Below are 27766 nucleotides of genomic sequence, written 5' to 3' on the forward strand. Positions count from 1 at the left end.
CCAAACAGCAAGCAATGCAGGTGTAGAAGCACGGTGGCTAGGAAAAACTCCCTAGAAAGGCCAAAACCTAGGAAGAAACCTAGAGAGGAACCAGGCTATGTGGGGTGGCCAGTCCTCTTCTGGCTGTGCCGGGTGGAGATTATAACAGAACATGGCCAAGATGTTCAAATGTTCATAAATGACCAGCATTGTCAAATAATAACAAGGCATTTTTTTTATTTTTTTATTTTTTTTGAGTACAGAGTCTCTGGTAAATGACAGTACTAAGACTGTAGTGGTCTTTCTCTAGGTATCTGGTAAATGACAGCACTAAGACTGTAGTGGTCTTTCTCTAGGTCTCTGGTAAATGACAGTACTAAGACTGTAGTGGTCTTTCTCTAGGTCTCTGGTAAATGACAGTACTAAGACTGTAGTGGTCTTTCTCTAGGTCTCTGGTAAATGACAGTACTAAGACTGTAGTGGTCTTTCTCTAGGTCTCTGGTAAATGCCAGTACTAAGACTGTAGTGGTCTTTCTCTAGGTCTCTGGTAAATGACAGTACTAAGACTGTAGTGGTCTTTCTCCAGGTCTCTGGTAAATGACAGTACTAAGACTGTAGTGGTCTTTCTCTAGGTCTCTGGTAAATGACAGTACTAAGACTGTAGTGGTCTTTCTCTAGGTCTCTGGTAAATGACAGTACTAAGACTGTAGTGGTCTTTCTCTAGGTCTCTGGTAAATGACAGTACTAAGACTGTAGTGGTCTTTCTCTAGGTCTCTGGTAAATGACAGTACTAAGACTGTAGTGGTCTTTCTCCAGGTCTCTGGTAAATGACAATACTAAGACTGTAGTGGTCTTTCTCTAGGTCTCTGGTAAATGACAGTACTAAGACTGTAGTGGTCTTTCTCTAGGTCTCTGGTAAATGACAGTACTAAGACTGTAGTGGTCTTTCTCTAGGTCTCTGGTAAATGACAGTACTAAGACTGTAGTGGTCTTTCTCTAGGTCTCTGGTAAATGACAGTACTAAGACTGTAGTGGTCTTTCTCTAGGTCTCTGGTAAATGACAGTACTAAGACTGTAGTGGTCTTTCTCTAGGTCTCTGGTAAATGACAGTACTAAGACTAGTGGTCTTTCTCTAGGTCTCTGGTAAATGACAGTACTAAGACTGTAGTGGTCTTTCTCTAGGTCTCTGGTAAATGACAGTACTAAGACTGTAGTGGTCTTTCTCTAGGTCTCTGGTAAATGACAGTACTAAGACTGTAGTGGTCTTTCTCTAGGTCTCTGGTAAATGACAGTACTAAGACTGTAGTGGTCTTTCTCTAGGTCTCTGGTAAATGACAGTACTAAGACTGTAGTGGTCTTTCTCTAGGTCTCTGGTAAATGACAGTACTAAGACTGTAGTGGTCTTTCTCTAGGTCTCTGGTAAATGACAGTACTAAGACTGTAGTGGTCTTTCTCTAGGTCTCTGGTAAATGACAGTACTAAGACTGTAGTGGTCTTTCTCTAGGTCTCTGGTAAATGACAGTACTAAGACTGTAGTGGTCTTTCTCTAGGTCTCTGGTAAATGACAGTACTAAGACTGTAGTGGTCTTTCTCTGCCTGTTCTAGCTGCTCTGCTCCACCCGACAAATGGCATAACATATTAATTTGCTGTGATTTTATAGGAGGGTGATGTGAGGCGGTAGACTCAGATCCCTTTTAATGTATTTTCATAAAAACCTATTATGCCACTAGATTACTTTCTGAAGGTACATTTGATGCCTAAATGAACATTTAAATATGAAGCACTCGAAGGTTCAATTGCCCTTGTCCGTTTGGTAACGGGGTGGAATCGCTCTGTGGGGCTGACTGTACACACACTACACACACACACACTACTACACTGACTGTAAGCCCACCCCCCACTCCTCTACACACTACACACACACACTACTACACTGGCTGTAAGCCCACCCCCCACTCCTCTACACACTACACACACACTACACACACTACTACACTGGCTGTAAGCCCACCCCCCACTCCTCTACACACACTACACACACACACACTACTACACTGGCTGTAAGCCCACCCCCCACTCCTCTACACACACACACACTACTACACTGGCTGTAAGCCCACCCCCCACTCCTCTACACACACACACACACTACTACACTGACTGTAAGCCCACCCCCACTCCTCTACACACTACACACACACACACTGCTACACTGACTGTAAGCCCACCCCACACTCCTCTACACACTACACACACCCACACTACTACACTGACTGTAAGCCCACCCCCACTCCTCTCACACACACACACACACACACTACTACACTGACTGTAAGCCCACCCCCCACTCCTCTACACACACACTCCTCTACACACTACACACACACACACACTACTACACTGACTGTAAGCCCACCCCCACTCCTCTACACACACACTACACACACACTCCTCTACACACTACACACACACACACTACTACACTGGCTGTAAGCCCACCCCCCACTCCTCTAGGGCTCTCTAAAAAGTAGTGCACTATATAGGAATAGGGTTCCATGTTTAAAGTACCCCACTATATAGGGAATACACAGTACTACACACACACACACACACTACTACACTGACTGTAAGCCCACCCCCCACTCCTCTACACACACTACACACACACTACTACACTGACTGTAAGCCCACCCCCCACTCCTCTACACACACACTCCTCTACACACTACACACACACACACACTACTACACTGACTGTAAGCCCACCCCCACTCCTCTACACACACACTACACACACACTCCTCTACACACTACACACACACACACTACTACACTGGCTGTAAGCCCACCCCCACTCCTCTACACACTACACACACACACACACACTACTACACTGACTGTAAGCCCACCTCTCCTCTACACACACACTACACACACACTACTACACTGACTGTAAGCCCACCCCCACTCCTCTAAACACACACTACACACACACTCCTCTACACACTACACACACACACACTACTAAACACTGACTGTAAGCCCACCCCCACTCCCTCTAGACACACACTACACACACACTCCTCTACACACTACACACACACACACTACTACACTGGCTGTAAGCCCACCCCACACTCCTCTACACACACACTAGGGAATACACACTCCTCTACACACTACACACACACACTACTACACTGGCTGTAAGCCCACCCCCAGGGCTCCTCTAAACACACACTAGGGAACACACACTCCTCTACACTACACACACACACACTACTACACTGGCTGTAACTATATAGGGAATCCCCAGGGCTCTGGTCTCTATTGCACACACACACTACACACACACTACTACACTGACTGTAAGCCCACCACCCACTCCTCTACACACACACTACACACACACTACTACACTGACTGTAAAGCCCACACACACTCCTCTACACACACACTACACACACACAGACTCTCTCTCCAACCCACACTGAACACACACACACACACACACACACACACACACACACACACACACACACACACACACACACACACACACACACACACACACACATACACTACACACACACACACACTACACACACACACACACACACACACACTACACACACACTAGTTTGGAGGAAGCAGAGTGAAGATGCAGTTTGGAGGAAGGAAGGAGAGTGAAGCTGCAGTTTGGAGGAAGGAGAGTGAAGCTGCAGTTTGGAGGAAGGAGAGTGAAGCTGCAGTTTGGAGGAAGCAGAGTGAAGCTGCAGTTTGGAGGAAGGAGAGTGAAGCTGCAGTTTTGAGGAAGGAGAGTGAAGCTGCAGTTTGGAGGAACGAGAGTGAAGCTGCAGTTTGGAGGAAGCAGAGTGAAGCTGCAGTTTGGAGGAAGCAGAGTGAAGCTGCAGCTTGGAGGAAGGAGAGTGAAGCTGCAGTTTGGAGGAAGGAGAGTGAAGCTGCAGTTTGGAGGAAGGAGAATGAAGATGCAGTTTGGAGGAAGGAGAATGAAGCTGCAGTTTGGAGGAAGGAGAGTGAAGCTGCAGTTTGGAGGAAGGAGAATGAAGCTGCAGTTTGGAGGAAGGAGAATGAAGCTGCAGTTTGGAGGAAGGAGAGTGAAGCTGCAGTTTGGAGGAAGGAGAATGAAGCTGCAGTTTGGAGGAAGGAGAGTGAAGCCGCAGTTTGGAGGAAGGAGAATGAAGCTGCAGTTTGGAGGAAGGAGAATGAAGCTGCAGTTTGGAGGAAGGAGAATGAAGCTGCAGTTTGGAGGAAGGAGAATGAAGCTGCAGTTTGGAGGAAGGAGAATGAAGCTGCAGTTTGGAGGAAGGAGAGTGAAGCTGCAGTTTGGAGGAAGGAGAATGAAGCTGCAGTTTGGAGGAAGGAGAGTGAAGCTGCAGTTTGGAGGAAGGAGAGTGAAGCTGCAGTTTGGAGGAAGGAGAATGAAGCTGCAGTTTGGAGGAAGGAGAGTGAAGCTGCAGTTTGGAGGAAGCAGATTGAAGCTGCAGTTTGGAGGAAGGAGAGTGAAGCTGCAGTTTGGAGGAAGGAGAGTGAAGCTGCAGTTTGGAGGAAGGAGAGTGAAGCTGCAGTTTGGAGGAAGGAGAATGAAGCTGCAGTTTGGAGGAAGGAGAATGAAGCTGCAGTTTGGAGGAAGGAGAGTGAAGCTGCAGTTTGGAGAGGAAGGAGAGTGAAGCTGCAGTTTGGAGGAAGGAGAGTGAAGTCGCAGTTTGGAGGAAGGAGAATGAAGCTGCAGTTTGGAGGAAGGAGAATGAAGCTGCAGTTTGGAGGAAGGAGAGTGAAGCTGCAGTTTGGAGGAGCCGCAGTTTGGAGGAAGGAGAATGAAGCTGCAGTTTGGAGGAAGGAGAATGATGCTGCAGTTTGGAGGAAGGAGAATGAAGCTGCAGTTTGGAGGAAGGAGAATGAAGCTGCAGTTTGGAGGAAGGAGAATGAAGCTGCAGTTTGGAGGAAGGAGAGTGAAGCTGCAGTTTGGAGGAAGGAGAATGAAGCTGCAGTTTGGAGGAAGGAGAGTGAAGCTGCAGTTTGGAGGAAGGAGAGTGAAGCTGCAGTTTGGAGGAAGGAGAATGAAGCTGCAGTTTGGAGGAAGGAGAGTGAAGCTGCAGTTTGGAGGAAGCAGAGTGAAGCTGCAGTTTGGAGGAAGGAGAGTGAAGCTGCAGTTTGGAGGAAGGAGAGTGAAGCTGCAGTTTGGAGGAAGGAGAGTGAAGCTGCAGTTTGGAGGAAGGAGAATGAAGCTGCAGTTTGGAGGAAGGAGAGTGAAACTGCAGTTTGGAGGAAGCAGAGTGAAGCTGCAGTGTGGAGGAAGGAGAGTGAAGCTGCAGTGTGGAGGAAGGAGAGTGAAGCTGCAGTTTGGAGGAAGGAGAGTGAAGCCGCAGTTTGGAGGAAGGAGAATGAAGCTGCAGTTTGGAGGAAGGAGAATGAAGCTGCAGTGTGGAGGAAGGAGAGTGAAGCTGCAGTGTGGAGGAAGGAGAGTGAAGCTGCAGTGTGGAGGAAGGAGAGTGAAGCTGCAGTTTGGAGGAAGCAGAGTGAAACTGCAGTTTGGAGGAAGCAGAGTGAAGCTGCAGTTTGGAGGAAGGAGAGTGAAGCTGCAGTGTGGAGGAAGGAGAGTGAAGCTGCAGTTTGGAGGATGCAGAGTGAAGCTACAATATTAATTGAGTTTCTTCCTCTGTCCCTCCGGTCAGTAGCAGGTGTGTTTTAACAAGCTAATCAAACCCTTTCCACCTGTTGTTAATTACTGGGAGTTTACTTGAAAGGCCCTGCAACAGCAGGAGAGGCCAGAGGATTTCTGCAAAGTGCAGTGTGGAAACACACACACACACACACACACACACACACACACACACACACACACACACACACACACACACACACACACACATATATACCACGGACACACACACACACACACACACATATATACCACGGACACACACACACACACACACACACACACACACACACACACACACACACACACACACACACACACACACACACACACACACACACACACACACACACATATATACCACGGACACACACACACACACACACACACACACACACACACACACACACACACACACACACACACACACACACACACACACACACACACACACACATATATACCACGGACACACACACACACACACACACACACACACACACACACACACACACACACACACACACACACACACACACACACACACACACACACACACACACACACACACACACACACATATATACCACGGACACACACACACACACACACACACACACACACACACACACACACACACACACACACACACACACACACACACACACACACACACACACACACACACACACACACACCACGGGCATACACACACAGGGTGATTCGAGACCTGATTTGCCTACGGTGAGACACAAAACACACGTATACATGCATGGAAACACAGCCCAGTGAGACAAGAAGCAGACAGACAAAAGACAAAGGTATTCACACAACTGGCATGTTCTGTTTCAGCAATAGCTTCGGCCTGAAACAGTACCGTAGCGTGTTTTATTGTTCTCTGATAATATTCAGAACAAATTAATTAATTATACCTTCAATCAATTGGTGATCAATGTGAAGATATGACTGAAACGAAACATGACAGAGAGGATTGATTTAGGTCGAGATGTAAAAGTCACATTTATAAACAGAGGAACATATTTGCTAGCCCTGCATAACGTAAAACCACAACACTGAGATGCCAGGTGAGATGCCTCCTTCCTCTCCTCATCCATTATTCCCCCCTCCCATTTGTCCCTCTTCTACCCCCTCCCATTTGTCTCTCTTCTACCCCCCCATTTGTTCCTCTTCTACCCCCCCCTCCCATTTGTCCCTCTTCTACCCCCTCCCATTTGTTTCTCTTCTACCCCCTCCCATTTGTCTCTCTTCTACCCCCCAATTTGTCCCTCCTCTACCCCCAACTCCTATTTGTCCCTCTTCTACCCACCCCATTTTTCCCTCTTCTACACCCCTCCCTCCCATTTGTCCCTCTTCTACCCCCCCCAACTCCCATTTCTCCCTCTTCTACCACCCCCCTCCCATTTGTCCCTCTTCTACCCCCCTCCCATTTGTCCCTCTTCTACCCCCCTCCCATTTGTCCCTCTTCTACCCCCCTCCTCCCATTTGTCCCTCTTCTACCCCCCTCCCATTTGTCCCTCTTCTACACCCCCTCCTCCCATTTGTCCCTCTTCTACCCCCTCCTCCCATTTGTCCCTCTTCTACCCCCCCCAACTCCCATTTGTCCCTCTTCTACACCCCTTCCTCCCATTTGTCCCTCTTCTACCCCCCCGCCTCCCATTTGTCCCTCTTCTACCCCCCCAACTCCCATTTGTCCCTCTTCTACCCCCCCAACTCCCATTTGTCCCTCTTCTACCCCCCAACTCCCATTTGTCCCTCTTCTACCCCCAACTCCCATTTGTCCCTCTTCTACCCCCCAACTCCCATTTGTCCCTCTTCTACCCCCAACTCCCATTTGTCCCTCTTCTACCCCCCCGCCTCCCATTTGTCCCTCTTCTACCCCCCTCCCATTTGTCCCTCTTCTATCCCCCTCGTCTTATTGTTTTAATGATGACAAACGTATGCATTGGTCTGGGGCATTTGTAGAGTAGTTATGGGGACATGAAGATGTGGAGTGCACGGATCACTGACCAGCATATAGACAATTAAAGCTAAGCTGCTCGGCTTCCCCCGCCACCTGTCCTAGCTCTGTTCTGTAGTAGACATGAAGGATGTGACTCTGTAGACCTGAAGGATGTGACTGTTCTTTAGAAGACATGAAGAATGTGTCTCTGTTCTGTAGTAGACATGAGGATGTGTGACTGTTCTGTAGTAGACATGAAGGATGTGACTCTGTTCTGTAGTAGACATGAAGGATGTGTGTCTGTTCTGTAGTAAACATGAAGGATGTGACTCTGTAGACCTGAAGGATGTGACTGTTCTGTAGAAGACATGAAGGATGTGTCTCTGTTCTGTAGTAGACATGAGGATGTGTGACTGTTCTGTAGTAGACATGAAGGATGTGACTCTGTTCTGTAGTAAACATGAAGGATGTGACTCTGTTCTGTAGTAGACATGAAGGATGTGTCTGTTCTGTAGTAGACATGAAGGATGTGACTCTGTTCTGTAGTAGACATGAAGGATGTGACTCTGTTCTGTAGTAGACATGAAGGATGTGACTCTGGAGACCTGAAGGATGTGACTCTGTTCTGTAGTAAACATGAAGGATGTGACTCTGTTCTGTAGTAAACATGAAGGATGTGACTCTGTTCTGTAGTAGACATGAAGGATGTGACTCTGTTCTGTAGTAGACATGAAGGATGTGACTCTGTTCTGTAGTAGACATGAAGGATGTGACTCTGTTCTGTAGTAGACATGAAGGATGTGACTCTGGAGACCTGAAGGATGTGACTCTGTTCTGTAGTAAACATGAAGGATGTGACTCTGTTCTGTAGTAAACATGAAGGATGTGACTCTGTTCTGTAGTAGACATGAAGGATGTGACTCTGTTCTGTAGTAGACATGAAGGATGTGTCTCTGTTCTGTAGTAGACATGAAGGATGTGTCTCTGTTCTGTAGTAGACATGAAGGATGTGTCTCTGTTCTGTAGTAGACATGAAGGATGTGACTCTGTTCTGTAGTAGACATGAAGGATGTGACTCTGTTCTGTAGTAAACATGAAGGATGTGACTCTGTTCTGTAGTAGACATGAAGGATGTGACTCTGTTCTGTAGTAGACATGAAGGATGTGACTCTGTTCTGTAGTAGACATGAAGGATGTGACTCTGTTCTGTAGTAGACATGAAGGATGTGACTCTGTAGACCTGAAGGATGTGTCTGTTCTGTAGTAAACATGAAGGATGTGACTCTGTTCTGTAGTAGACATGAAGGATGTGACTCTGTTCTGTAGTAGACATGAAGGATGTGACTCTGTTCTGTAGTAGACATGAAGGATGTGACTCTGTAGACCTGAAGGATGTGTCTGTTCTGTAGTAGACATGAAGGATGTGACTCTGTTCTGTAGTAAACATGAAGGATGTGACTCTGTAGACCTGAAGGATGTGACTGTTCTGTAGAAGACATGAAGGATGTGTCTCTGTTCTGTAGTAGACATGAGGATGTGTGACTGTTCTGTAGTAGACCTGAAGGATGTGACTCTGTTCTGTAGTAAACATGAAGGATGTGACTCTGTAGACCTGAAGGATGTGTCTGTTCTGTAGAAGACATGAAGGATGTGACTCTGTTCTGTAGTAGACATGAAGGATGTGACTCTGTTCTGTAGTAGACATGAAGGATGTGACTCTGTTCTGTAGTAAACATGAAGGATGTGACTCTGTTCTGTAGTAGACATGAAGGATGTGACTCTGTTCTGTAGTAGACATGAAGGATGTGACTCTGTTCTGTAGTAGACATGAAGGATGTGACTGTTCTGTAGTAAACATGAAGGATGTGTCTGTTCTGTAGTAGACATGAAGGATGTGACTCTGTTCTGTAGTAGACATGAAGGATGTGACTCTGTTCTGTAGTAGACATGAAGGATGTGACTCTGTTCTGTGTAGACATGAAGGATGTGACTCTGTTCTGTAGTAGACATGAAGGATGTGACTCTGTTCTGTAGTAGACATGAAGGATGTGACTCTGTTCTGTAGTAGACATGAAGGATGTGACTCTGTTCTGTAGTAAACATGAAGGATGTGTTTTCTGTTCTGTAGTAGACATGAAGGATGTGACTCTGTTCTGTAGTAAACATGAAGGATGTGACTCTGTTCTGTAGTAAACATGAAGGATGTGTCTCTGTTCTGTAGTAAACTGTCTCTGTTCTGTAGTAGACATGAAGGATGTGTCTCTGTTCTGTAGTAAACATGAAGGATGTGACTCTGTTCTGTAGTAGACATGAAGGATGTGTCTCTGTTCTGTAGTAAACATGAAGGATGTGACTCTGTAGACCTGAAGGATGTGACTGTTCGTTAGAAGACATGAAGGATGTGTCTCTGTTCTGTAGTAGACATGAAGGATGTGACTCTGTTCTGTAGTAGACATGAAGGATGTGACTCTGTTCTGTAGTAAACATGAAGGATGTGACTTCTGTTCTGTAGTAGACATGAAGGATGTGTCTCTGTTCTGTAGTAAACATGAAGGATGTGACTCTGGATGAAGGATGTGACTGTTCTCTGTGACTCTGTTCTGTAGTAAACATGAAGGATGTGTCTCTGTTCTGTAGTAGACATGAAGGATGTGACTCTGTTCTGTAGTAAACATGACATGTGACTGTTCTGTAGTATCTATGATACTAATGTCCTGTTCCCTGCTGATGTTTTTCTGGCTACGTACTGCAGCGGGCCTGAATGTCCTGGTTCCCTGCTGATGTTTTTCTGTAGTACTGCAGCGGGCCTGAATGTCCTGGTTCCCTGCTGATGTTTTTCTGGCTAAGTACTGCAGCGGGCCTGAATGTCCTGGTTCCCTGCTGATGTTTTTCTGGCTAAGGATGTGAGCGGGCCTGAATGTCCTGGTTCTGCTGATGTTTTTCTGGTGCAGCGGGCCTGAATGTCCTGGTTCCTTGCTGATGTTTTTCTGGCTACGTACTGCAGCGGGCCTGAATGTGTTCCTTGCTGATGTTCTGCTAAGTACTGCAGCGGGCCTGAATGTCCTGGTTCCTTGCTGATGTTTTTCTCTGTTGCAGCGGGCCTGAATGTCCTGGTTAAACTGATGAAGGATGCAGCGGGCCTGAATGTCCTGGTTCCCTGCTGAGCTACGTACCAGCGGGCCTGAATGTCCTGGTTCCCTGTGATGTTTTTCTGGTAAACATGAGCGGGGAATGTCCTGGTTCCCTGCTGATGTTTTTCTGCTAAGTAGAGCCTGAATGTCCTGGTTCCCTGCTGATGTTTTTCTGGCTAGTAAGCGGGCCTGAAAGTCCTGGTTCCCTGCTGATGTTTTTCTGGCTAGTACTGCAGCGGGCCTGAATGTCCTGGAAGCTGATGGTAAGTACTGCAGCTGTTCTGCTGAGTAAACATGAAGGATGTACGTACTGCAGCGGGCCTGAATGTCCTGGTTCCTGCTGATGTTTTTCTGGAAGTACTGCAGCGGGCCTGAATGTCCTGGTTCCTTGCTGATGTTTTTCTGAAGTACTGCAGCGGGCCTGAATGTCCTGTTCTGCTGATGTTTTTCTGCTAGTACTGCACATGCCTGAATGTGACTGATGTTTTTCTGCTAGTACTGCAGCGGGCCTGAATGATGTGACTGTTCTGCTAAAAGACATGAAGGATGTGTTCCTCTGTTCTGTAGTAGACATGAATGTCCTGGTTCCTTGCTGATGTTTTTCTGGCTAGTAAGCGGGCCTGAATGTCCTGGTTCCTTGCTGATGTTTTTCTGGCTGTACTGAGCCTGAAGGTTGTGCTGTTTTAGAAGACATGAAGCCTGATGTCCTGTTCCTCTGTTCTGTAGTAAACATGCAAGGATGTGTTCCCTGCTGTTTTTCTGTAAGTAGCACGGGAAGGAATGTCCTGGTTCCCTCTGTTTTTCTGTAGTAAACATGAAGTTCCCTGCTGATGTTTTTCTGGCTAAGTACTGACCTGAATGTCCTGGTTCCCTGCTGATGTTTTTCTGGCTAAGTACTGCAGCGGGCCTGAATGTCCTGGTTCCCTGCTGATGTTTTTCTGGCTAAGTACTGCAGCGGGCCTGAATGTCCTGGTTCCCTGCTGATGTTTTTCTGGCTAAGTACTGCAGCGGGCCTGAATGTCCTGGTTCCCTGCTGATGTTTTTCTGGCTAAGTACTGCAGCGGGCCTGAATGTCCTGGTTCCTTGCTGATGTTTTTCTGGCTAAGTACTGCAGCGGGCCTGAATGTCCTGGTTCCTTGCTGATGTTTTTCTGGCTACGTACTGCAGCGGGCCTGAATGTCCTGGTTCCTTGCTGATGTTTTTCTGGCTAAGTACTGCAGCGGGCCTGAATGTCCTGGTTCCTTGCTGATGTTTTTCTGGCTACGTACTGCAGCGGGCCTGAATGTCCTGGTTCCTTGCTGATGTTTTTCTTGCTAAGTACTGCAGCGGGCCTGAATGTCCTGGTTCCCTGCTGATGTTTTTCTGGCTACGTACTGCAGCGGGCCTGAATGTCCTGGTTCCCTGCTGATGTTTTTCTGGCTAAGTACTGCAGCGGGCCTGAATGTCCTGGTTCCCTGCTGATGTTTTTCTGGCTAAGTACTGCAGCGGGCCTGAATGTCCTGGTTCCCTGCTGATCCGCTGGTCCAGATGGACCCATTTGAGTCCCAGCGTTGTTTCCTGGTTCGGTGGAACGTACATAAACGAACAACTGATTTGAACTGTATCATAACAGACGTAATATAGTAGATGTAAACAGAGGACACTCAGATTAACCCTAACCCTATTACTATGTAAGGCATGGTTACATAAAACAGAAGGTTACTTAAGGCAACAACTACAGTAAGGTTGTCGGTTGGGGTGAATGGGTGAATGGGTGAATGGGTAAGGTACAAAGTGAACGTGTAGTAACTGTAGCGTTTTGGCTAATTAGCAACATTGCAACTGCTTACTACTTTTTAGCTACATTGCAAATATTTAGTATGTTAGCTAACCCTTTACTCTAATCCTAACCTTAACAACAAACTAAGCTGTGTTTTGCTATATTGCACTGTGATTTCATGAAAATTAAATATATATTTTTTAATTTGGCGCTCTGCAATTCAACGGATGTTGATGAAAATGATCCCACTGAAGGGACGCCAAGACGTTAACTCTATCACCTTACTCTGCCTAACCTTAACCCTAAACCTTTATGAGACTGTTCAGCTCATGTTAGCTAGGTTTGGGGTTAAAGTGAAATTTCACACATTTTCAACTGCATATTAATGGGCATATTGGACAGTAGCGTAGCCTAGTGGTTAGAGCATTGGACTAGTAACCGCAAGATCAAAGGTTGCAAGTTCAAATCGCCTAGCTGACAAGGTAAAAATCTGTTGTTCTGCCACTGAACACGGCAGTTAACCCCACTGTTAATAGACTTTCATTGAAAATAAGAATTTGTTCTTTCGCTGCCTCGTTAAATAAAGGTTCAATAAAATCAACATCTCCAGCAGCCTGTGTGGAAATAGAGAATTTATCTGTTTTGTAGTGAGAAGATACAGTATGTGTTTCCTATGACCTCTTCAACCAATTAGTGATCCTGCAAAGCCTAGTGGTTAGAGCGTTGGACTAGTAACCGAGCTGACAAGGTACAAATCTGTCGTTCTGCCCCTGAACAGGCAGTTAACCCACTGTTCCCAGGCCGTCATTGAAAATAAGAATATGTTCTTAACTGACTTGCCTGGTTAAATAAAGGTAAAAAAATATAAAAATAATAATAATAATAATTAAACAATTAGTAGGCAATTAGTTGGCATGAAGGATAACTCATAATTCGTTAAACTACATGTTCAAATCAAATGTATTTACATAGCACTTCTTAGATCAGCTGATATCTCAAAGTGCTGTACAGAAACCCAGCCTAAAACCCCAAACAGCAAGCAATGCAGGTGTAGAAGCACGGTGGCTAGGAAAAACTCCCTAGAAAGGCCAAAACCTAGGAAGAAACCTAGAGAGGAACCAGGCTATGTGGGGTGGCCAGTCCTCTTCTGGCTGTGCCGGGTGGAGATTATACCAGAACATGGCCAAGATGTTCAAATGTTCATAAATGACCAGCATGGTCAAATAATACTAATCACAGTAGTTGTCGAGGGAGTAACAAGTCAGCAACTCAGGAGTAAATGTCAGTTGGCTTTTCATAGTCGATCATTGAGAGTATCTCTACCACTCCTGCTGTCTCTAGAGAGTTGAAAACAGCAGGTCTGGGACAAACAACAGGTCAGGGTTCCCTAGCCGCAGGCAGAACAGTTGAAACTAGAGCAGCAGCACGGCCAGGTGGACTGGGGACAGCAAGGAGTCATCATGCCAAGTAGTCCCGAGGGCTCAGGTCCTCCGAGAGAGAGAAAGAAAGAAAGAGAGACAATTAGAGAGAGCATACTTAAATTCACACAGGACACCGTATAAGACAGGAGAAATACTCCAGATATAACAGACTGACCATGTCAGCGACTCAACCCACTCAAGTGACACACCCCTCCTAGGGACGGCATGAAAGAGCACCAGTAAGCCAGTGACTCAGCCCCTGTAATAGGGTTAGAGGCAGAGAATCCCAGTGGAAAGAGGGGAACCGGCCAGGCAGAGACAGCAAGGGCGGTTCGTTGCTCCAGAGCCTTTCCGTTCACCTTCACACTCCTGGGCCAGACTACACTCAATCGTATGACCCACTGAAGAGTCTTCAGTAAAGACTCAAAGGTTGAGACCGAGTCTGGGTCTCTCACATGGGTAGGCAGACCATTCCATAAAAATTGAGCTCTATAGGAGAAGGACCTGCCTCCAGCTGTTTGCTTAGAAATTCTAGGGACAATTAGGAGGCCTGCGTCTTGTGACCGTAGCGTACGTGTAGGTATGTACGGCAGTACCAAAGAACGCAACAGTTACTTATCATTTTGATCGGTTGTATCAATTGATAGTTAGATTATTGTAATGCCATGAATAGACAGGACCAACTCAGAGAGACAGGTAGGACAAAGCCCATGTAATGCTTTGGAGGTCCTTCACAGTTTGATTTTAGAAACCATGCTATTCTTTGAGTAGAGACAACAACCTTTATCACGGCAACTGGTTTGATACATTCACCTCTGAAGGCAAATAATAATAATAATTACAGTCAGTAATCTTGCTCTGATTTGTCATCCGAAGGGTAACAGAAAAAAAAGTATAATAGTTTTGTTTTATAAAATCAAGTTTTATATTAAAATGTAGGAAGTCGCTACTGCAGTATGAAACCACATAATGTTTAACCTTATACTCTCATTTCAATACTTCAACATAATGTAAACCTATATACTCTCATTTCAATACTTCAACATAATGTTTAACCTATATAATCTCATTTCAATACTTCAACATAATGTTAACCTATATACTCTCATTTCAATACTTCAACATAATGTTAACCTATATACTCTCATTTCAATACTTCAACATAATGTAAACCTATATACTCTCATTTCAATACTTCAACATAATGTTTAACCTTATACTCTCATTTCAATACTTCAACATAATGTTAACCTATATACTCTCATTTCAATACTTCAACATAATGTAAACCTATATACTCTCATTTCAATACTTCAACATAATGTTAACCTATATACTCTCATTTCAATACTTCAACATAATGTTAACCTTATACTCTCATTTCAATACTTCAACATAATGTTAACCTATATACTCTCATTTCAATACTTCAACATAATGTTAACCTATATACTCTCATTTCAATACTTCAACATAATGTTTAACCTATATACTCTCATTTCAATACTTCAACATAATGTTAACCTATATACTCTCATTTCAATACTTCAACATAATGTAAACCTATATACTCTCATTTCAATACTTCAACATAATGTAAACCTATATACTCTCATTTCAATACTTCAACATAATGTTAACCTATATACTCTCATTTCAATACTTCAACATAATGTAAACCTATATACTCTCATTTCAATACTTCAACATAATGTTAACCTATATACTCTCATTTCAATACTTCAACATAATGTTTAACCTATATACTCTCATTTCAATACTTCAACATAATGTAAACCTATATACTCTCATTTCAATACTTCAACATAATGTAAACCTATATACTCTCATTTCAATACTTCAACATAATGTAAACCTATATACTCTCATTTCAATACTTCAACATAATGTTAACCTATATACTCTCATTTCAATACTTCAACATAATGTAAACCTATATACTCTCATTTCAATACTTCAACATAATGTTAACCTATATACTCTCATTTCAATACTTCAACATAATGTTAACCTATATACTCTCATTTCAATACTTCAACATAATGTTAACCTATATACTCTCATTTCAATACTGCAACATAATGTTAACCTATATACTCTCATTTCAATACTTCAACATAATGTAAACCTTACACATCAATTTCTATATCTCTATATCATCATACTATGAAAGCGAGATCAGTAAGTAGTTTTGGCTGTGCGGTACGTGAAATACAAAACCTTTGTGTAGAAGCCTAAATGCTTATTCATTCAACATGAACGAACAACGTTATACAAAGCCCAAGGTCAATACAGTCTTTGTTACCTTCCTCTGTAGAACATTTACCTACCAGCTCTATAATCAAAGACTGTAAGAGCGGCCTGATCTCTTCTCTACCTCGACTAATATACCAATATTATATCTGTTTCCAGGAAGCGAGGTAGTGGCTCGGGGAGAGAGTCAGGCTGCCCATAGTCAGTAGTATAATCAACAGAGTGCCAGTTGGTAGACAGCCTCTGATAGGTAGTGGCCGGTAGAGAGAGAGAGAGAGAGAGAGTCAGGGAATAATGATGGTAATTGAAGCGAAGTCCTGGGCTAAAAGCCCTTTTTCAATTGATTACCCAGGATCCTCAGTAAAATGTGTGGAATACTCCGCTAAAAAATGTAATCATTACTGTGTCTTTCTCCTTTCTCCCATCTCTTACTTTCCAGCTGAGATGGTTGTGATTAAATCTCTCTAATACCTCCTCTCTCTCTCTCTCTGTCTCTGTCTCTGTCTCTGTCTCTGTCTCTGTCTCTGTCTCTGTCTCTGTCTCTGTCTCTGTCTCTGTCTCTGTCTCTGTCTCTCTCTCTCTCTCTCTCTCTCTCTCTCTCTCTCTCTCTCTCTCTCTCTCTCTCTCTCTCTCTCTCTCTCTCTCCCTCTCCTCTCTCTCTCTCTCTCTCTCTCTCTCTCTCTCTCTCTCTCTCTCTCTCTCTCTCTCTCTCTCTCTCTCTCTCTCTCTCTCTCTCTCTCTCTCTCTCTCTCTCTCTCTCTCTCGTGTCCCACTTGGCCAAAAGCCAGGGAAAATGCAGCGCGGCAAATTCAAATAAAATGATATAAGAATCAAACTTTCATTAAATCACACACGTAAGATACTAAATTAAAGCTACACTCGTTGTGAATCCAGCCAACATGTCAGATTTTTAAAATACTTTTCGGTGACAGCACAACCGTAAACAAAGAGGGGAGCATATTTCAACCCTGCAGGCTGAAAATATAAAACATGCCTTACCTTTGACGAGCTTCTTTTGTTGGCACTCCAATATGTCCCATAAACATAAACATTGGTCCTTTTGTTCGATTAATTCCGTCGATATATTTCCAAAATGTCCATTTATTTGGAGGAATAACACCCAAATTCCAAAAGACTGGTGACATCCAGTGGAAGCGGTAGGAACTGAAAAAAAGTTCCTAAGAAATATCGTTTCCCAATGAGAGATACTGAACAGTTAGTCCTCGGGGTTTTGCCTGCTACATAAGTTATGTTATACTCACAGACATGATTCAAACTGTTTTAGAAACTTCAGAGTGTTTTCTATCCAAATCTACTAATAACATGCATATCTTATATTCGTGGCATGAGTAGCAGGAAGTTGAAATTGGGCACTCTATTTATCCAAAAGTGAAAATGCTGCCCCCTATACCTTAAGAAGTCATTGCCAAAGCAAGTGAGGTACATAATATAAAAAAAGTGAAATAAACAATTAAAATGAACCGTAAACACTCACAGAAGTTTAAAAATAATAAAGACATTACAAATGTCATATTATGTCCATATACAGTGTTGGTTGAAGTACAAAAGGGAAAACAAATAAGCTAAATTGTGTTTTGCCCTTTTCTCATGGCAACAGGTCACAAATCTTGCTGCTGTGACGCCACACTGTGGTATTTCACCCAGTAGATATGGGAGTTTATCAAAATCGGGTTTGTTTTCGAGTTCTTTGTGGATCTGTGTAATCTGAGGGAAATATCCAGCTAGGGAGTTTTATTCCTCTGCTGGTAGCGTGACTACAGCTCAAGCTCATTACCATAACGCACAATGCGCAAAAATATTCCTAAAAATATTTAACCTCACACATTAACAAGTAAAATAGCTCAAATGAAAGATAAACAAGTTGTTTATCTAGCCAGCAAGTCAGATTTCTAAAATGTTTTACGGCGAAAACATAGCACATATTTATGTCAAACCACCACCGCAGACATAGCTCATTAGCATAGCCAAGTAGGAAAAATATGCAATCCACAAACGCAGGATTAAAAGAAAAATCATTTCACTAACCTTTTGAAATCTTCATCAGATGACAGTAATATAACATGTTACACAGTACATTCATTTTTTTTTCAATAATATGCTATATATATCCATAAATCTCTGTTTACAATGATGCATCGTTCAAAAAATGCTACCCAAATGTCCTGAGAAATGACGATAGCCCCGGCAGATAACGTCAGCTAACAAGGAATACACATCATAAACTTTGACTAAATATGCATGTTTTACATATGTATAGCAAGATACACTTCTTCTAAATGCAATTGCATTGTTACATTTAATTTTAACGTTACATTTTGCGTTCACTAGACTATAATATGGAGTCGGCGCTCCCACAGTAGCATAATGACTCCTCTATCTTGGAGTCGACAGAAACCCAAAATTAATACATTAAATATTCCCTTAACTTTGTTATTCTTCCATCAAACGACCTGTAAGGGATTATACTCACCAAATTAGCGTTCAGTTTTCAAGTCTCGTCTTTCGGTTCTCAAAATAGCCTGATTTTGGTAAAAATGTAGTCAAAATTGAAGTGGTTGCGCACCAAAACTTCGAAAGTATATATAATATGTCGAGTAAACTTGTCAAACTAACTTCATAATCAAGCTTTAACATGTTATAAAGGTGTTCAGCAATTTTGAGAACAAACAGAAACACAAGCACTGTTCAATCGATCTTGGAAAAAGAGAGGACTTGACCATTGCGCACAGGTTTTTTTGAGTGACTGAGAGCTTACTGCAAACTCTCCGAGCGGGCGATGTTCCGGGTGCTGTGACTGTTTGGGGGAGGGTGTTTGCGATGAGGTCAAAGGTGACCCAAATTTTCAGATGAGAAGAGATATTTTGGGAAAATGCAGATTTTGAGAGTTCTGCTTTACATAGAGACATAATTTAAACGGTTTTAAAAGCTTTAGAGTGTTTTCTATTCGATAATATGTTTTATTTGCATATATTAACAACTTTTGACAAAAATGTATCATGTTTTATATGGGTACCCAAATCCTCCAGAAGGGGCAGTAAACCGTGGTATCCTGAACAGGGATATGTCTCTCTAATATGGCCATACATTGGGCAGGAGGTTAGGAAGTGCAGCTCAGTTTCCACCTCATTTTGTGGGCTGTGAGCACATAGCCTGTCTTCTCTTTAGAGCCATGTCTGCCTACGGCAGGCTTTCTCAATAGCAAGGCTATGCTCACTAAGTCTGTACATAGTCAAAGTTTTCCTTATGTTTGGGTCAGTCACAGTGGTCAGGTTTTCTCCTCTCTCTCTCTCTCTCTTTCTCTCACACTCCCCTGTCCTTCTATCAAACCTATCCCCAGTATGCTGCCTACACGGCCTCCCTAATGATAATAAGATACCTGTAATGTTCCCGGTTCGATCGGCCTGTCTGCTCCACAGACCTGTGGTGTGTACTGATGATAGACCAGGGTCTCCATGGTAACACGGATAGCTTTTATTGACCGTCCGATCCCAATGGGCCAGGGAGAGATGACCAGGCAGTTTTTTTTGGACAGACTCCCCAAAATAATGGAACCCCTTACATCCAGGTCCCTCTTTAAGTTCACCTAACCAGTTCTACCAAATTCGAGGAGAAGAAATAAAAACTCTGTACTTGAAATTTCCAATTTTCACTTATTTTTTCCCTTGCTACCTGGCACTGCCTTCATTGTGAAATTCCCATTCATCATAATAAGTGGTGTTGAGTGTCCATTTATCAATGCCTGGAGGCCTGTGTTTTACCGTACTATGTTGGGCCAAGGGGAGCTGGCATTTTAATGGCTGTAGAACACTCACACCCAGATAATGAGACAATTAGACAACAGAGGAGGTTGAAACAAAATGGCCGTCACCAACTGAGACGCCGACTCATTCCTCTCTCTAACTGCGCTACGCTTGTCCTGTGGGACTCGTATTTTTGTTGTGAGTCTTGTTTTCTACTTGACACATTCAGAAAGTAATGTGCCAAGTGTTTTTCGGCAATTGATTACAATTCACTTTTTACAAGCCAATCTCTTGAGCTGCGGCAACTGTGGAAAAGTACATTTGCAAATCAGCAGGTTTCAGAACAGTGGTAAAATCTCAAATTACTTTTGCACTTTGGAAACACATTCATAGATCGCTGGGTTTGATTCTCTGAGTAAATGTTTTTATCATTCAATATCCCACTTGTCATATTCTCCATAGGCTTGTCTCTCTCTCTCTCTCATATATATATATATCACCCACTCTTTCCATCTTCCTATTCTCAGACTCCAACAACATTTTCTGGTGAGGTTCTGTCCAGCCTTCCACCACAGGGCTCTTCTGTAAAACATGTTTTACCTTTATGCGAACCTACACCGATTTGCCCTAAACGTGATTAATATCCGACGGATTTCTAACGCGTTGATACATTGACAAATCAGATGTGATCGTCTCCCAGTTAATCACACTGAGAGATGAGAAATGGTGCGAATCCAGAGGTCGGGCCTGGCTGTGCTGCAAAAAAAAAATTATGTCTAGCTGGCAGAATCTTATTCCATATTTCATATCTCATCTCAGAGACGACGAACCAGGAACGGGTGACTTCTCAATCCCGTTTTCTTCGACGGGAACACAGATGGAGAGGAATAGAGGTTAAAAGAGGCAGATATCCAGAAGCTCAGGAGTTGCAGTGATGGAAGTGTTTGCATGAACGAATGGTTGTAAAGTGGTTTCTGCTGAATTGAATGTCTGGTTGTAGTGTAGCTGTGTCGGCAAACTGAATGGATGATTTGGTACTTGAGATGTAGTTCTGAGATGTTGATCTGAGAGGTAGCTATGTCAGGTTCTCTGAGAGGTAGCTCTGAGATGTAGCTCTGAGATGTAGCTCTGAGAGGTAGCTCTTTCAGGTTCTCTGAGAGGTAGCTCTTTCGGGTTCTCTGAAATGTAGCTCTGAGATGTAGCTCTGAGAGATAGCTCTTTCAGGTTCTCTGAAATGTAGCTCTGAATGTAGCTCTGAGAGGTAGCTCTTTCAGGTTCTCTGAAAAGTAGCTCTGAGATGTAGCTCTGAGAGATAGCTCTTTCAGGTTCTCTGAAATGTAGCTCTGAGATGTAGCTCTGAGACGTATCTCTGAGATGTAGCCTAGAGTATACTTCCTCTTCTCTAACCCAGGCTCTGAGCAACTTTTTCTCCCTGTGAATTAGTTCCATTATTATTGTAGCTGACTGGCCAATGATTCCAGTCATCAGGTGTTGCATCTCTAAGTCATACTCTTCAATTCTGAATGAAAACTCGATCGTTGACTTCAGGAACTGTAAGAAGATAATGTTGTGTCCTTTACCTGAAATCTCTACACAAGTTCAAGGCCTTCCCTAAATCTGTCTATTGCAGTTTCAACGGTCCTTTCCATTTAAAGTTTGTACGTCATGTACTGTATATATTGTATTACTTTTTCAACCTTTCCGGCCTAATAAAATGCACTCGGGAGACAGCTTTTCAGTCACGACGTGAGGCCCTCTTAAACAGACTGTTTATCAGAGCACATGGTGGGAGCAGCGATCTTTTGATATCTCTCCCCCTCTCTGTCTCTCTCTGTCTCGCTCTCTCTCTGTCTCTCTCTGTCTCGCTCTCGCTCTGTCTCTCTCCCTCCCCCCTCTCCACCCTCTTTCTCTCACTCTCTCTCTCCCACGCTCTCTCTCTTCATCTCATTCGCTCAATTTAATTCAGTTAAATTCAAGGGGCGTTATTAGCATAGGAAACATATGTTAACATTGCCAAAGCAAGTGAAGTAGATAATATACAAAAGTAAAATAAACAACAAAAATTAACAATAAACATTACACATACAGAAGTTCCAAAAGAATAAAGACATTACAAATGTGATATTATGTCTATATAGAGTGTTGTAATGATGTGCAAATAGTTAGGGTTAGTACAAAAAGGAAAATAAATAAACATAAATATGGGTTGTATTTACAATGGTGTTTGTTCTTCACTGGTTGACCTTGTCTCCTGGCATTAGGTCACAAATCTTGCTTCTGTGATGGCACACTGTGGTATTTCACCCAGTAGATATGGTAGTTTATCAAAATCAGGTTTGTTTGCAAATTCTTTCTGGATCTGTGTAATCTGAGGGAAATATGTGTCTCTAATATGGTCATACATTTGGCAGGAGGTTAGGAAGTGCAGCTCAGTTTCCACCTCATTTTGTGGGCAGTGAGCACATAGACTGTCTTCTCTTGAGAGCCATGTCTGCCTACGGCGGCCTTTCTCAATAGCAAGGCTATGCTCACTGCGTCTGTACATAGTCAAAGCTTTCCTTAAGTTTTGGGTCAATAACAGTGGTCAGGTATTCTGCCCGCTGTGTACTCTCTGTTTTGAGTAAAATAGCAGCTGGAGCTATCTGCTGTCTGGCTCCATGAGGAGGTATCTGCTGTCTGGCTCTGTGAGGAGCTATCTGCTGTATGGCTCCGTGAGGAGCTATCTGCTGTCTGGCTCCGTGAGGAGGTATCTGCTGTCTGGCTCTGTGAGGAGCTATCTGCTGTCTGGCTCCGTGAGGAGGTATCTGCTGTCTGGCTCTGTGAGGAGGTATCTGCTGTATGGCTCTGTGAGGAGCTATCTGCTGTCTGGCTCTGTGAGGAGCTATCTGCTGTATGGCTCCGTGAGGAGCTATCTGCTGTCTGGCTCCGTGAGGAGGGTATCTGCTGTCTGGCTCTGTGAGGAGCTATCTGCTGTCTGGCTCCATGAGGAGCTATCTGCTCTGGCTCTGGCTCAGCTGTATGGCTCTGTGAGGAGGTATCTGCTGTCTGGCTCCGTGAGGAGGTATCTGCTGTCTGGCTCCATGAGGAGCTATCTGCTGTCTGGCTCTGTGAGGAGGTATCTGCTGTCTGGCTCCATGAGGAGGTATCTGCTGTCTGGCTCTGAGGAGGAGGAGGTATCTGCTGTCTGGCTCTGTGTCTGGGAGGCTATCTGCTGTCTGTCTGGCTGCTGTCTGGCTCTGTGAGGAGGTATCTGCTGTCTGGCTCTGTGAGGAGCTGTCTGGCTCGTGAGGAGGTCTGGCTCTATCTGAGGAGGTATCTGCTGTCTGGCTGTCTGGCTCCTGTGAGGAGGTATCTGCTGTCTGGCTCTGTGAGGAGGTATCTGCTGTCTGGCTCTGTGAGGAGCTATCTGCTGTCTGGCTCCATGAGGAGCTATCTGCTGTCTGGCTCTGTGAGGAGCTATCTGCTGTCTGGCTCTGTGAGGAGCTATCTGCTGTCTGGCTCTGTGAGGAGGTATCTGCTGTCTGGCTCTGTGAGGAGGTATCTGCTGTCTGGCTCTGTGAGGAGGTATCTGCTGTCTGGCTCTGTGAGGAGCTATCTGCTGTCTGGCTCCGTGAGGAGCTATCTGCTGTCTGGCTCCGTGAGGAGGTATCTGCTGTCTGGCTCTGTGAGGAGGTATCTGCTGTCTGGCTCCGTGAGGAGGTATCTGCTGTCTGGCTCTGTGAGGAGGTATCTGCTGTCTGGCTCTGTGAGGAGGTATCTGCTGTCTGGCTCTGTGAGGAGCTATCTGCTGTCTGGCTCTGTGAGGAGGTATCTGCTGTCTGGCTCTGTGAGGAGGTATCTGCTGTCTGGCTCTGTGAGGAGCTATCTGCTGTCTGGCTCCGTGAGGAGGTATCTGCTGTCTGGCTCCGTGAGGAGCTATCTGCTGTCTGGCTCCGTGAGGAGGTATCTGCTGTCTGGCTCCGTGAGGAGGTATCTGCTGTCTGGCTCTGTGAGGAGGTATCTGCTGTCTGGCTCTGTGAGGAGGTATCTGCTGTCTGGCTCTGTGAGGAGGTATCTGCTGTCTGGCTCTGTGAGGAGGTATCTGCTGTCTGGCTCTGTGAGGAGGTATCTGCTGTCTGGCTCTGTGAGGAGGTATCTGCTGTCTGGCTCTGTGAGGAGGTATCTGCTGTCTGGCTCTGTGAGGAGGTATCTGCTGTCTGGCTCTGTGAGGAGCTATCTGCTGTATGTCTCTGTGAGGAGGTATCTGCTGTCTGGCTCTGTGAGGAGCTATCTGCTGTCTGGCTCCGTGAGGAGGTATCTGCTGTCTGGCTCCGTGAGGAGCTATCTGCTGTCTGGCTCTGTGAGGAGGTATCTGCTATCTGGCTCGTGAGGAGGTATCTGCTGTCTGGCTCTGTGCTCTGTGAGGAGGTATCTGCTGTCTGGCTCTGGTATCTCTGTCTGGCTCCATGAGGAGGTATCTGCTGTCTGGCTCCATGAGGAGGTATCTGCTGTCTGGCTCTGTGAGGAGGTATCTGCTGTCTGGCTCTGTGAGGAGCTATCTGCTGTCTGGCTCCGTGAGGAGCTATCTGCTGTCTGGCTCCGTGAGGAGCTATCTGCTGTCTGGCTCCGTGAGGAGCTATCTGCTGTCTTGCTCCGTGAGGAGCTATCTGCTGTCTGGCTCTGTGAGGAGCTATCTGCTGTCTGGCTCTGTGAGGAGCTATCTGCTGTCTGGCTCCATGAGGAGGTATCTGCTGTCTGGCTCTGTGAGGAGCTATCTGCTGTCTGGCTCTGTGAGGAGGTATCTGCTGTCTGGCTCCGTGAGGAGCTATCTGCTGTCTGGCTCTGTGAGGAGCTATCTGCTGTCTGGCTCTGTGAGGAGGTATCTGCTGTCTGGCTCTGTGAGGAGCTATCTGCTGTCTGGCTCCGTGAGGAGGTATCTGCTGTCTGGCTCTGTGAGGAGGTATCTGCTGTCTGGCTCCATGAGGAGCTATCTGCTGTCTGGCTCTATGAGGAGGTATCTGCTGTCTGGCTCTGTGAGGAGGTATCTGCTGTCTGGCTCTGTGAGGAGGTATCTGCTGTCTGGCTCTATGAGGAGCTATCTGCTGTCTGGCTCTATGAGGAGGTATCTGCTGTCTGGCTCTGTGAGGAGGTATATGCTGTCTGGCTCCATGAGGAGCTATCTGCTGTCTGGCTCTATGAGGAGGTATCTGCTGTCTGGCTCTATGAGGAGGTATCTGCTGTCTGGCTCTGTGAGGAGGTATCTGCTGTCTGGCTCTGTGAGGAGCTATCTGCTGTCTGGCTCTGTGAGGAGCTATCTGCTGTATGGCTCTGTGAGGAGGTATCTGCTGTCTGGCTCCGTGAGGAGGTATCTGCTGTCTGGCTCCATGAGGAGCTATCTGCTGTCTGGCTCCATGAGGAGCTATCTGCTGTCTGGCTCTATGAGGAGGTATCTGCTGTCTGGCTCTGTGAGGAGCTATCTGCTGTCTGGCTCTGTGAGGAGGTATCTGCTGTCTGGCTCTGTGAGGAGGTATCTGCTGTCTGGCTCTGTGAGGAGCTATCTGCTGTCTGGCTCCGTGAGGAGCTATCTGCTGTCTGGCTCCGTGAGGAGCTATCTGCTGTCTGGCTCCGTGAGGAGCTATCTGCTGTATGGCTCTGTGAGGAGGTATCTGCTGTCTGGCTCCATGAGGAGCTATCTGCTGTCTGGCTCCGTGAGGAGGTATCTGCTGTCTGGCTCCATGAGGAGCTATCTGCTGTCTGGCTCCATGAGGAGCTATCTGCTGTCTGGCTCTATGAGGAGGTATCTGCTGTCTGGCTCTGTGAGGAGCTATCTGCTGTCTGGCTCCGTGAGGAGCTATCTGCTGTCTGGCTCTGTGAGGAGCTATCTGCTGTCTGGCTCTGTGAGGAGGTATCTGCTGTCTGGCTCTGTGAGGAGCTATCTGCTGTCTGGCTCCATGAGGAGGTATCTGCTATCTGGCTCTGTGAGGAGCTATCTGCTGTCTGGCTCTGTGAGGAGGTATCTGCTGTCTGGCTCTGTGAGGAGGTATCTGCTGTCTGGCTCTGTGAGGAGCTATCTGCTGTCTGGCTCCATGAGGAGCTATCTGCTGTCTGGCTCTGTGAGGAGGTATCTGCTGTCTGGCTCTGTGAGGAGGTATCTGCTGTCTGGCTCTGTGAGGAGGTATCTGCTGTCTGGCTCTGTGAGGAGGTATCAGCTGTCTGGCTCTGTGAGGAGCTATCTGCTGTCTGGCTCTGTGAGGAGCTATCTGCTGTCTGGCTCTGTGAGGAGGTATCAGCTGTATGGCTCTGTGAGGAGGTATCTGCTGTCTGGCTCCGTGAGGAGCTATCTGCTGTCTGGCTCTGTGAGGAGGTATCAGCTGTATGGCTCTGTGAGGAGGTATCTGCTGTCTGGCTCTGTGAGGAGGTATCTGCTGTCTGGCTCTGTGAGGAGCTATCTGCTGTCTGGCTCTGTGAGGAGGTATCAGCTGTCTGGCTCCGTGAGGAGCTATCTGCTGTCTTGCTCCGTGAGGAGCTATCTGCTGTCTGGCTCTGTGAGGAGCTATCTGCTGTCTGGCTCTGTGAGGAGCTATCTGCTGTCTGGCTCCATGAGGAGCTATCTGCTGTCTGGCTCTGTGAGGAGCTATCTGCTGTATGGCTCTGTGAGGAGGTATCAGCTGTCTGGCTCTGTGAGGAGGTATCTGCTGTCTGGCTCTGTGAGGAGGTATCTGCTGTCTGGCTCCGTGAGGAGGTATCTGCTGTCTGGCTCCATGAGGAGCTATCTGCTGTCTGGCTCTGTGAGGAGGTATCTGCTGTCTGGCTCCGTGAGGAGGTATCTGCTGTCTGGCTCCATGAGGAGGTATCTGCTGTCTGGCTCTGTGAGGAGGTATCTGCTGTCTGGCTCTGTGAGGAGGTATCTGCTGTCTGGCTCCATGAGGAGCTATCTGCTGTCTGGCTCCATGAGGAGCTATCTGCTGTCTGGCTCCATGAGGAGCTATCTGCTGTCTGGCTCTGTGAGGAGCTATCTGCTGTATGGCTCTGTGAGGAGGTATCAGCTGTCTGGCTCCGTGAGGAGCTATCTGCTGTCTTGCTCCGTGAGGAGCTATCTGCTGTCTGGCTCTGTGAGGAGCTATCTGCTGTCTGGCTCTGTGAGGAGGTATCTGCTGTCTGGCTCTGTGAGGAGCTATCTGCTGTCTGGCTCCGTGAGGAGGTATCTGCTATCTGGCTCCGTGAGGAGGTATCTGCTGTCTGGCTCTGTGAGGAGGTATCTGCTGTCTGGCTCTGTGAGGAGGTATCTGCTGTCTGGCTCTGTGAGGAGCTATCTGCTGTATGTCTCTGTGAGGAGGTATCTGCTGTCTGGCTCCGTGAGGAGGTATCTGCTGTCTGGCTCTGTGAGGAGCTATCTGCTGTCTGGCTCTGTGAGGAGCTATCTGCTGTCTGGCTCCATGAGGAGCTATCTGCTGTCTGGCTCTGTGAGGAGCTATCTGCTGTCTGGCTCTGTGAGGAGCTATCTGCTGTATGGCTCTGTGAGGAGGTATCTGCTGTCTGGCTCCATGAGGAGCTATCTGCTGTCTGGCTCTGTGAGGAGCTATCTGCTGTCTGGCTCTGTGAGGAGGTATCTGCTGTCTGGCTCCGTGAGGAGGTATCTGCTGTCTGGCTCTGTGAGGAGCTATCTGCTGTCTGGCTCTGTGAGGAGCTATCTGCTGTCTGGCTCTGTGAGGAGGTATCTGCTGTCTGGCTCTGTGAGGAGGTATCTGCTGTCTGGCTCCATGAGGAGCTATCTGCTGTATGGCTCCGTGAGGAGCTATCTGCTGTCTGGCTCCGTGA

The sequence above is a fragment of the Oncorhynchus keta genome, chromosome 19 (assembly GCF_023373465.1).
Source record: "Oncorhynchus keta strain PuntledgeMale-10-30-2019 chromosome 19, Oket_V2, whole genome shotgun sequence".
Classification (NCBI taxonomy): Eukaryota; Metazoa; Chordata; class Actinopteri; order Salmoniformes; family Salmonidae; genus Oncorhynchus; species Oncorhynchus keta.